General features: G+C 32.2%; 1 protein-coding gene across 2 annotated transcripts in view; it reads right to left on the reverse strand.

Moving 5' to 3' along the window:
- The window catches only part of LOC119638080 (chitin synthase chs-2), a 38,727-nt gene extending 27,375 nt beyond the window's left edge, over positions 1-11,352 (reverse strand). For both annotated transcript variants that reach the window (XM_038034704.1, XM_038034703.1), the window contains exon 1: positions 11,209-11,352. The gene's annotated coding sequence lies outside the window, so the exon portion shown is untranslated. The remainder of the gene's footprint in view (positions 1-11,208) is intronic.
- Positions 11,353-13,415: the final 2,063 nt, after the last annotated feature.

Raw genomic sequence — 13,415 nt, forward strand, 5'->3', positions numbered from 1 at the left:
ACGAAATTATTTGTGAAATGTAATTTTGCTTTAAATGTTTTCTGTTTGTTTTTATTTATTTTAATTATTCACATAATTTACAGCATATTTTTTAATAATTAATTAACTATTGCTAAAGCATTTGGTTAACAAATATAAACATTGCTAAATGAAGCAACGAATAACTTTAATTATAGATAATTTAATTTAGAAAAAAAAAAAGATATTCGTGAAAAAAAAAACAAAAATTCAAAAGTGAAAGTAAACTCAAGAAATAAGAAAACTAAAATAACCGCTTAAAATATATATGCATATGTGTTTAAGTGCACAAATAACAAAACATTTGAACAAGAAAAAAAATATAAAAAAGAAATAAATAAAATTAAACAAAAAATGCTACGTAAGACAGTAGCACTAATACTAAAATACCAAAAAACGAACCTAGAAAAGCCAAAAGCAAATAGTAAACAATACATTTAAACAAAACATATACATAATATGTGAATATCAGCGTTCGCCTTGTCGGTTGTCGGTACATGTTGAAAAACAATTACAACTAAAGTAACTTTATAGACAACCAATCATCTGAACAAACTAACCAAGCAAGAAAACGCAATTCTTGCTTAACGATTGATACCGACAGAAATCAGCTGCAACGGCTTAAATATAATAAGAAAAATGCATAAAAAAAAAAAAAAATTATAGTTTTGCTCACAATTGCTCTGAATTCATCGACTCTTTGTTTTAAAAGTAATTATTTGAACGTTTCACGCTCACGCAATACACTTTTTTCTCGCTTTTGCTTTTCATAAATACAATGCTTCTAAAAAGGCATACATAGGGTACATAGAGCGAAAAGCCGCAGGATTTTCTTATTAAAAAATATTATTATATGTTACTTAATTACTTGTGTGATATAAGAATATATAAAATTTTTGCAAATGTATGCAATACAGAGAAAACAGAAGCATTTGAGGTAGACTCACCCTTTAGCATACCGATCTAAACTTGTCGGTCCATCTGTCCGCCCTGTCTGCATGTATTCTACCTATAAGCGGTAACTTTTGAGATATTTCGATGAAACCTTGTATACCGATTTCGTTTCGACGACCGACGAACGAAGAATACAAGAAGGACAAACGGACAGATAAGCTTAGAACGAGTCAGAAAGTGACTCTGTATCGATCGGTACAACAAAAGATGACTCTATCTCAAGTCTTTCTGATTGTTGAACACGTGAACTCTTGAACTTCGACCACAAGTGGTATAGGGAAAAAAATTGAAATGAAAAGATTTCAGATTAAATACTCTACACTCCATCGCCCAATACACTCATTTTTTATTCATCCATTTTCGTCACGAAGCTTTAAAAATTTGACGTTATTACTTTAACTCGCTTTATGAGAATACTGATAAGGAAAGCGGTCCAAGCGAAGAATCTGTAGCTTAATAAATTTTTCACATGCCAAATCATTATTATCTGGACCGATTTTCGTCATATAATGCTAAAAAAATATCTTAGAATTTATTATTATCTGCACGAACGTTTAAGTGGGAGGTAATACAAACAATGATCCCGCCCAAGAGATATTTTCAATATTTATATAGCATAGCAAAATATCATTTCTATGGACTTCTATCGACGGATGTTAACAATTACAACATTTTGTTCAAAAAGCATATTATATGAGTCATGATCGTAATTACCGTGTTATCGCATCTAATAGCTTCCTTCTTCAAGGCACAGTTCATTAAATTTCATTCAAAGAAATCTTAAAATCGTGGTCTGTAGTTCGAATAATACATGACAACCCATCGGAAAGGCATTAAATATAAGAGAGACAGATGGACAGATATGTTTAAATCGATTTGAATATAATTATGAATCGATTGCTATAATGCAAAGCTGAGCCCCTCTCCAATAAAATGATTTCATTCCCTTGATTGTATTAATATGAGGCAATAAATAGAAAAAATATATCACAAGATATTTAAGTTTTTTTTTTGTTTTTTTTTTATTCCAGGGACTTTTCGCTGTACATGCATGCGGACATACACATGTTTATATTTCAATGAAAAAAATTAAAAGTAACAAGAAACTATAATTGGGCTGTGGACGAATCTTTTATACCCGTTGTCGTTATCCCAAAAAGGTTTTAAAAAAAAAAGAAAAAGTAAAGTTTTCTCACGGTATAATATTGAGAAATCCTAGTCGATTTTTTCTATTCTTGATGAGTAAAAGTAAAAATTTTATACCGTAATTTATAATTAACGGGCAAAAGCACGAAGAGTACTGGTTTCGTAGGAGTGTCCTTTGATCGGTCTAAGCCATTTACAAACTCTTATGCAAATTTGAAGACATTGTGTTCATTATTGTTAAGGGGAGAACATTTACCTTATCAGTTGGGCAGGAGGACAGATGGACAGAGGGACAAATGGGCGGAGGGATAGATGGACAGAGGGATAGATGGGCAGAGGGACAGATGGACAGATGGACAGGGGGATAGATGGACAGAAGGACAGAGGGACAAATGGACAGATGGACAGATGAATCAACGGCGTGGTGGACAGATAGACAGACATTGCATTCGATGCATTCAAGAATTTATATATTTCTTGGGGATTTTTAAAGCTTCCTTTTAGGAATATACCCCTTCATCCTGCTCTGTTGAGTATAAAAAGCAAAAAATAAAAACATAACAAAAAATTGTCTTTACATTAAACGACAAATTGTTTGAACAGCGAAAACACTTTAGGGAACAAAAAAAGAAAAACTGGTCTGTAACAGGAAAGACAAATGAAAATTTATGGTATTTTGATTGATTTAATGCAACATAACATTGACTAACTAACACTCGTTATAATAATATATGATATAATATATAATAAGACATACATATATATACATGCATGTAAGCGCATACATATGATAGTAAATAAAAAAGGGAAATATGACTAATTTCTATGCGGAAAGACTTCTCTTCTGTTTCGATTTATCTTTTTTTTTTTTTGAAATCCTTTGTTAATGACCGACTGAAAAAGAAAAAAAAAAATGCAACCGTTTTTTTATATGAAAAAAAAACCTCTTGTCTTTTGAAAAAAATAAATAAATAAAAAATATATATACAAAAAAGTTGTTTACTGTATGTATACACGTATACTAGTATTTATAATATTGAAGTGAGTTAGTCACGTTTAATCAATTCTTGTAGCCTTTCAAAAAGATTGTTTTTTCTCTTAACCCGTTTTTCTTTTCTTTTTTTTTTGTCAGGTGTGAGTAGATTACAGGCACACCAATGGATACGGATGCGCATTTAAAAATATTTTAAAACATTATGAGTCACACACAAATGGTTTACACAGAGCTTGGACTAATTTAAATTGGTGCATGATTTAATGACTCAAAAAAAAAATAAATAAATAAAAAAAAATTTAAAAAAAGAGAACTTGACATTTTAAATGAAGTTAACGTTATCATCATTCTGGCTGACCTTGGTTTGAACGCAGTATGTCTTATATATGATAATATATATCAATCAATTTGACATTTCGAATTTGCTCATCTGTTCATCTGTCCCTCTGTCCAGCTGCACATTTGTTTATTTGTCCATCCGTCTATCTACCTGCTTATCTTCATGTTTGTGCTTCAAATTCGAGAAGCTTGAGAATTGAGAAATTTTTATAAAAAAGGTCGAGACTTGCACTTTTGATTAATCTCCGAAATAAATTCTAAAAAGAAACAGAATTGCTTGACACAACCGCCATAAAAGCGCTCAAGAACTATAGAAATATTGAAAAAAATTGGAAGTCATTTACAAAATCTGTTGTAGAGCAATGAAAAACTTAATCTATTATTTTATATATGTGTGATCTTATATATATTATTATGTTACGTATGTGCTTATGCATAGCTTCTAACAATTTCGGAATTCATTTTTTCTATCACTGGAATGATTTTTATTAGGACTCGTAGATGGTTCCATCCTCCTCTCTGTTCTTCTTCACTTCTTTCGGACAGCCATCGCAACACCCGTGGGGACATCATGCTTTGAGTGATGAAAACCAATCAGAACATTATACACCGGCAAAAGCCGACCGTTAGATACCCTATTCAGTTTTTTTTTTTTTGCTTAATCGCTACTATGGAGAAATTTTCATCATAATATATTAAATATTAAACCACTTTCATGAGAAATCTTATATGAAGTGAGCTCTAAGCGATAGACCAATGGTCCACTTACTTTTATGTCAACTTTTGTAATGAACAAATTTCCATCATAAGGCATTAACAATAAGCTTTTTTCCGCATATAAGGCTTTACAATTTCTGCGATTCCTTCTATGCGTTGATCTCCTACGAATAGACCTATGTAGTCCAAATTCGGTAAAGTTGATTTCTTTGTCAGTTAACTATTATGGACTAATCTTCACAGGGATATATTGAAAATTGCATGTTTTTACTATAAAAAGATTCATCTGTCGTAGCGCCGTCTATATGGGAGGGAGTTCAAAACATTTGCACCAGACGAATCAAATTATTCATACCGATTTAGAAAGATGAAAGCGAGCGAGTTTTGTCGAAAATTGTAATTTTCTTTCACATAACGACATTTTAAGCTAATATGTTAAAATAAGTATCGGAGTGATTGAAAGCTAGAACAATCCGAATGATTTTCAACAGCATTCGTTCTTGCCGCGCCAGTGTATCAGGTTTCATCAAATTTCTCAAAAATTGCGACCTTTAGGTTGAACATAAATGTACAGGGATAAACATCAGGCGGACAGACGAACCTTTGAACGATTCAGAATCATTTGTTATTCTATTCTATTCTACTTCGGTATAATAAAAGGATGGCCCATCTTAAGCGCTCCTCGGCCGATTGACGTCAATACGGTGATCAGGTGATCAGTATGTGAGCACACTTGCCTCTGAGAGATTAAATTCATATATTAAATTTATATAGAAGCATATGTATTCTTGATAAGGTGACTTATCTTGTGATCAAGTCGTGGTATAATATAGTTTTTGTCAGTCCGTTCATTTCGTAAAAACGTGGATATGAGCTCGAAACAACAAATTCAGTCTCAAGCTTTTGCTTATTAATTTCGTCAATTTTGCCTTTGTATATGAATGAAAATGGTTCATGGGTCGGCTACCAAATAAAAAAAAACAACAACAAGAATTTTGTGTTAAGAAATCGATTTCGATCAAATTGGAAAAATCAGAAAAATTGGACTAACGGTTCACCAACAAATATAAAACATGGTACATAAATGAAGCGAGGTACCTGCATATATATATATACATATATATATATATATACATATAAATATATATATATATATATATATATATATATTATATCTCGAATAATATGTGTATATATATATATATATATATGTACATCGTATTATATATACATAATATGTATGATATGTATACATAATTTCCTACATATGCGGGATTTTATATCTTTTTTCAAACCAAATGCAAGACATTAAAAGATACGGGCAAAGCCATGCAATGCAATTATTGTGTGCTTCGCTATTTTCCAGTGACAAAAATACGTATAAAAGAACACAAAAAGGAGTTTGGTATGTAAAGAAGCACTGAGAAGTAGTAGGAATAGTATGAAACAGTACTTGGGAAGCATCTGTCCGCTCATCACTCGTGATTTGTTTATAAATTTTTCTTTTTCAAATACTTTCTACGTAATCTGCAAATCATTTCACATTAAATTTGCTTTCATTTCTTAATTATTTCGTTTATATGTCAACCGTCAAAAGACGGCGGTATATTTATGTTGTCACAATGTTTATAACATCCAGGCAAAAACTTTAGAGATCTTGTTGTATTATGTATATTTTGGATCAAATTCATTTCTGGCGTCCGTCTGTCCGCCGGGCTACCACAATATAACCTCCCCGTCTGCCAGTTTGCCCGTGCCACTGTTTGCATATCTGCGTGTTCGTTTGACCTCCACCTTTTTGTCTGTCAATCGGTCACACTGCGAGTCCATCCGTCCTTTCATCCACCCACCTGTTCATACACCCGGCCGTCCATTTGTTCCCATAAATCTTTGTCCGCCTGCCTGTCCGTTCTCCGTCCGTCTGTCATTTTATCTGTCGATCCTTGTGTCTCTTGGTGGCTGACTTTTTCCCCGTTACAAAGATAAATGTATTAACGGCAAATTAGGCAAAAGTATTGAAAATTTTTTAACGAAGATTGATATTGAAAATAGATTAAGCCGATTAAAGGAGCTGCTTGAAATTTGGCAAAAACATTGAAAATTTTCCAGCAAAGATTGATATTGAAACTGGACCAAATCGGTCAAAAGTATAACATAAACTGATAATGCTTTTGTATCCAAAAGCAAAAAAGTTTGAATTCTTTGCTTACTACTCATAGAGTACAAGGGATAAAACGATAACAATTTCCACTACGGATGATCCTACAAGACTTGCGACCAAATTGGAGAAGTCCGCTACGTTAACATAATTTTATAGACTATGAGATTTTTTTTTCTTAACATCAAGGTGGCAGGCATAATAGATGCGATCTTAGCCGAATATGATTTTCTTGCTTGTTTTTATAATAATTTCTTTAATTAATTTGAATCAAATTTACAGTTTTATGCTTAAAAAAAAAAAAAAAAAAAAAAAAAAAAAATCCTCACTTCTTCTTGAAGTTAACACAACTTTTTATTTAACTTTTAATGCCAAACATGTTTCATCAAATTGATTGTGAATAAACTTGTGTACATGTGTATGTATATCTATGTGTGCATGTGTATCGGCAAAAATGTATCGCTTATTATGCCGATGAGAATTAAATATCTTACAGTTCTCACAACCAAAGTCGAGAGTTGACTAGTAATAAGAAAAAAGAGAAAACAAAACAAAAAGAAAGAGGAAGAGAACAAAAAGAAAAAGACAAGAGAAAGAGTTTTTAACGAAAAAAACGATTCTTATTTAAACATGTTATTATTTATTAGTATTATTTTGTTTTTAAATGTCAAATTAATAAAAAACAAAAAACTCTTGTACTAGAAAAGAAAAATTTATGGAACAAATTCGATAGAGAAAATAACCATAAAACAAATTCATATTATTTGTGAATGTTTTACAAAACTGTGGAAAAAGTGAATATTTACAAAATTTTTTATAGTATGGTACCTATAGCATAACACAATTATGTACATAACGACTTTTCAAAATAAAGTATTATATGGGAAATCGCTGAAAAAGTGCTCTGATCGGAAACATTTTCAATACCCAAAATTTCTTAGGCCAAAATATGTCGGTCTACCGAACGCGATCAAAATATCTCAAAAATTTTTTTGAATTGAGCACAAAAAACAAGACGACCACAGGGACAGCCGAGCTTATATCGATGCAAAAAGCGATTCTAAACATAGAAAGGTGAATTTACCACAAATCGTTCTGGGTGTTGCACGCATCGATCCAAACTTAATATACTTTTGTACCACAAGTGGTGTAGGGCGAACTTTTGATTGACATAGGCTAGGCGAGAAAGTCACGATGTTTCTTAAAACACCCATTGCCGACGGCAATGATTCGCATGTTAATGTTAGATATATCGTGATGGGATCGTGATCGTTGGAAAGCATATCGTGATGGGATCGCGTTGACTTAATCTTAATAAAACAATAAAGAAAACTTCTATTCAGGGTTTTTTCGATTATTCAGTTTATCTACCTATGAAAACAAATAAAAAAATTATATTAAATTCTGACCGAATCTTTTGGAGCCATCATTTCCACCTTAAAAAAAAAAGTGGAAGTCTTAGTAGAAGTATTAGAAAATGAGTACAAATCTTTAATGTAAAGGCAGAGATCTTCTCCGTTTACTTTAGGCGTGCCCTTTGATTAATTGAACCCACACTAACCGGCTTGCAAGAATTTTAAAAAGAACTTTTCCGCAAAAATTCAAATACCACTTATGGTAAAGAATGCATTAAGTTTGTGCGGATGTATGCGACACGCATAAGGACTACAGATAGATTCACCTTTTATTACGCCGGTTGATTCAGAAGATGATTTTGACTCACTTTTTGTTTGTCTGTCTGTCTGTCCGTTTTATTTACTTGAGTTTAACCGTTGCATTTTTGAGATATTTTGGCGAAATTTGGTACGCTGGCGTGTTTCGGCTCAGGGACAAGCGCTGCCGAAAATGATTCGGATAGGGCCACATTTTCTACGGACAGACGGACAGACAGGCTTAGATCGATTTCGAATATGATTCAGAATTGCTTGGTGTAATAAAAGGTCGGTCTGTCTTAAGCCCATCTGGGTGTTACACATGCCTCAACTAACTTAATATACCCTGTACCACAAAGGGTGTAGGGTATAATGAGCATTCATATATTAACCGGGTATAATTTTTCGCAATTTATGACGAAAGTAAGTAAAGTGTTCTGTTACTTTACATCAAAAGGGGAAACTGAGGGTAATACAATTTTTCCTTTTTTCTTTTTTTTGTTTGCTCAACTTTACAGCAAGGCCTTATATAGAGAGAGAGTGATAATTTTTTTGGGAAAATGTTAAACAATTTTTATACAATTTTTCAAATTTGATAGGAAATTTTTTTTTTTAATAGCATGTTAAAAAAAAAAAATAATTTTTTATAATTTTGTTGATGAAATGCAAAACAGGTAAAGTGACTTCTGGTATATAATAGCAGCATGCAGGCATAAGCAGACGAACTAGCTCTCCTTGGTTAAGAAGGTACACATGTATGCATCAACAATGGTGTACACACAAGTGCTTGGTATTTTGGCCAGAAACAAATACAAAACACGTAATAGTTTGATCAAATTTACAGAAATTGCAACAAAAAAAAAAAAATTTATAAAATTTCCCCAAAAAAAAGGGAATTTGAATAGCGTTCCCCATAAATAAAATTAATTAATCAATGATCCACGTAATGATCTTGATCTTACGAGCATTGTTATCGATGCATAAGAAAGAGTTTTTGCAAGCATGTCATTGTTATGTAAAACGTTATTAAAAAGTCGATAAAAACTTTATATTAATCAAGACCGTATTTATGAGATATCAACCAACACTAGATAACGCGATAAAAAGGTACTTTCACTTAATTCGTGGAGGGTTTGTTTAAGCGATTACTACTTTTTATGCTCTACGCCGCTTGTGGTACAAGGCATACTAAATTTGTGCAAACGTATGTAACACTTACAAAAGCTTAAGATAGAACGATCTTTTATTACACCAATTGATTCAGAATCATTTTCTAAATCAATTCAAACCTGTCTATCCATCCCGTCTGCCCATATTTCTGTGTCCAAGCTGAAGATCGCAATTTTTGAAATATTTTGATGAAATTTGGTATACAGAGATACTTTGATCCAGAGACGAACGCTCGGTTCACTTTTTCGACCACTTCCCTTACATGGTGGTATGGAAACTTTGAATCGGTTGGGGCAATTTTTTGAAACCTCTCTCATATCGTGAGGATCATTTGGCAAAAGCGTCTAATTTTCAATGCTTCATGATGAAAATTAGATCATAACAGTAATTTAAGATGACATAAAATAATAACTGCACCAAATTTGGATCATCTTGCACTATTTTTAGGTTCCTACTCTTTATATAGAGTTTCACGAAAATTTTTAGAGCAGAAAAGTCTGAGTTTTAATATATTATGATGAAAATTGACCCGTAATAGATAAAAAAAATTAAGTCTACAAAATTTGGACCGCCCACGGATCCTACCCTATATAAGGATTTTTATGAAAATTTCAGCTTTTTAAGACAAAAAGTTTTAAGTTTTAATCTGTTATGCCGAAATTTGGCGCCTAATAGTAATTTGATATAAAAATGAACTCTAGGAAGTTTGGGCCATGTGCGCCTATTTTTGCATTCCAGCCTATATAAAGATTTTCAGTCAAATTTCTGTTTTTTAAAGCAAAAAGGTTTAAGTTTTAATATCTTCTGCAATCATTCTTACGGAAAGTGAGCCTTTATTTGCAAAAGAGGGAAATTTTTAATATACAGACCTCTAGTAGTAATTTCATATAAATTGTAATTTTTGTTTTCTATGGCAAATATATAAGAATTTTGTTGGACAATATGATATAGGGTATTTAATTGTCGTCCTAGCCTGACTGTAATGTTTTCACTGGTTTTAGTGTATACTTGCGAAACTATGCGAAATAAGTGGGCAAATGCGTTCGAAAAAACCGAGTCCTACGTTGGGTAAAACTATTTCAATATGAAAAGAGAAAAGAAAAATTCTCGTTGCTTTTTGATCAACTATATATTACAAGTAATGCAAAGATAATAGAGTTTGCATGACTTTTAGAAAACAAAAGTGAATATTAAATAATTTTACTTTCATAAAATATTTGTGTTTCCTTTGTTTAATTGCGGCCAAACATTTCTCTCTCTCTCTCTCTCTCTCTCTCTCTCTATCGCTCTCTCTCTTGGTATATGTGGTAGACGTGCGTGTGTAATAAATTAAAACATTTAAGTGCATTAAAGTGTTAATTGCTTTTGTCCTATTATTTGTTAAATATGTTTATTTGAATTGCAAATTGGAAAAAAAAGTGAAAGAATAACAGACTGCAAGACGGAAAGACTAAAATATTTACGGTATAATAAGTTTTGCATTCGCAATTTTCGTTTTATGCTTTGTGTGAGATTTTATTTTTTTTTTTTTCTATAAATCGAAATTCCTCCTCTTGCTAATGCTAGCTCTGTCTAACAGCAAAACTTTAAAAATAAGTAAGTTTTTAGTGTACAATATTCAGGCAGTGCGAGGAAACGGTGAGCACAACATCATCAATGCGCATTTTTTTTTTTTTGTTTTCTTTTCTTTTTTTGCCTCACATTTTTAATTTCACTTGAAATCGAATAATATTTATTTTCAATTAATTTTTTTTCTTTCATTTGATTTAATTGATTTTCACTTCTTTTTGTTTTTTGCCAGCATATAAGCGTTAAGAAAAGAAAAATTTTGAAAATAAAAAATGGAAAAATCATTTGTGAGTTAATTACTTTTATATATGTATTTTTTTCTTCTTTTCCTATCAAAAAAGTTTCTTTCTTAATTTTTCTTTTTAATAAAAATTTTTGATGAATGGTTTTTTATTTTATTTCTTTATTTAAAGTTTACTCTTTACATATATATATATATATTAATACATATATATATCCCTCTCTCTTTCTCCATCTCTATAGGCACTCACTTTATTTTAAAGTTCTTTTTCGGTTTTCTTCTTGTTTCGAACTCAACACTCTCTTTAGGCACTTTATTGATTTGCACACCGTTTACTTATCCGTACGAATCGTTTTTCCCGTTTCTTAAGCACTTGCCGAGTTCGTTGTCTTTAGTTAACTGAATTGAAGTCTTTCGTCTTTTCTTGTCGAAAGCTAAAGAAAACATTGGTCATGCACAAAGCTACACTCATGCTATACACATATATAAAAGCATACACACAACAAAATATTTCAAGTTATTTTTCTTCTATGTTAAACATGAATTGGTTTTCTTAAGTAAGATACTCGCTCTGGCTTATATTGTTTGCCTTCTAAATGTACATATGTAAGAGTATGCTTGAACTTATATTAGTCAACTTAGCCATCGGCGGAATCGGTTAAACGGTAGGTTTTGCTATTCAAAAGAACCGAATAATTTTTGAAAGCGTTTCTGCTGATGACATATAAAAGAAATCAAACCCTTAAGCTAAGCATTCTAAGCATTCGGGCTTTACATTTGAAATAGTTTCGATTATAATCAAATGTATTTTTTTTTTTTTTTTTTATTAATAGTAATTATGAATGAATGAGTTGAGGCATTTTCGTATAATGAATGTTCACATACTCAACGCATCTAAAGATAGGCATGCAGTAAATTTATCCTTCGGCTGATAATAATCAGAATTAAGCTTTAAAATACCCGTCATCATCAGAGTCGATTTTGACTTGTCCGTTCGTCCATGTCAAGTTCCTTCCGTTCTAGTAATGAGTGCTTGTGGTCTCTTGTAAAGAAAGCCCATGATCGGAATAATGGCGGGAGTAAGGTGAAACACAGGTTAAGTTCGAACGTAGACATGATCTAAGCATGAGAAGCGTGAAAAGCAAAGAGAGAGGTAGAAGGATATATATATATATATATGTATATATTTATATATAAAAATGTATGTATATATAGAGAGAGATAGAGATAGAGAAATGGAGAGAGAGAGAGAGATAAGAAATGGCTACAGTTTGAAAGGTTGCTGTCTGCTATGCTTTTATCGACCGAAGGGGCACTCGGTACTTTAGCTGCAATTACTTACCAATCGTAATTGAAATATGGCCTACCGGCACTGAAGATTGAACCTAAGTACGGCCGGGTATGTCGTGCATCTTAACTATATGATTTTTAAAATACATGGCTTCTTAACTATTGGCTGTACGGTGGGCAAAACTCGTTACAAATATCTTTTGTGGGCAAAACCGAAGTCCAGCCGAAAATCGAACGCGATCAATTGACTGTCACAACAAAATAACGTACTTTTTTTCTAATGTATCGGTTAGATGCAAAACTTACCCGTCAGTGGAATACAATTCCGAAAGGAATACATACACACACACACACGCACATTCCCAAATATAAGGTAATGATGACTCCACCAAGAGGAAAGAAGACGTACGTAATAACACGTATACGTATAGACGATTTCAACTAAGGGTCAGACCTAATGCAATACTTAAAAATAGTTTCGAGAAGATTAGCGTCAGACGTGAAATGAATTTTGATGAGCTGAAAGCCGCTTACTGAATTTACGCTCTTAGTGTTTTCCTTTGTTAAAAAAAAAAAAAGAAAACGAGAGCATACACACACACACACACACTGGGAGAAAGCGTTTGTTCGCTTTAATAGGCAGACTTCGTTGTTTTTATTGTGCTTTTTTCTTCCCGGACTTACTATATTTTGCCTTCTTGTGTTGTGTTTTCTTAATTCACCTAAACATGTCCATCGGTTTATCTGTCTAACTGTCTATCTGCGCAACAGTGTAGTAGTATGTGGAAAACAGTCTCCCAAAAATAGAGCAAAAATAAAAATATTGCTTGCAAATTTGAGGAAAAAATTAAGAACGCGTAAATAACGCCCGCACGTCTATTCGACAAAACCTTTTATTAGAAAAACAGAAGAAATCAGCTGCGCCCACTGCAGAGAATGAAAATTTACTTCTTTTACTTCTTTTGCTTTTTTTGAGGGCAACGGTAATGGATATAAACGATTCAGTCAGGACCGAATATTATTTTCTTACTTATTTTACAATTATTTCCAGCAGAAAAATAAATTCTAAGCCTACAGTCTTAAAGCATTTATTTTTCTTGACTTGTGAAAAGACTAAGTTGAAAAAAAACATATCTTAATACATGTCGTTCTTAACTTTTGACTACG

This window comes from Glossina fuscipes, unplaced genomic scaffold (assembly GCF_014805625.2).
Source record: "Glossina fuscipes isolate IAEA_lab_2018 unplaced genomic scaffold, Yale_Gfus_2 73, whole genome shotgun sequence".
NCBI classification, from domain to species: domain Eukaryota; kingdom Metazoa; phylum Arthropoda; class Insecta; order Diptera; family Glossinidae; genus Glossina; species Glossina fuscipes.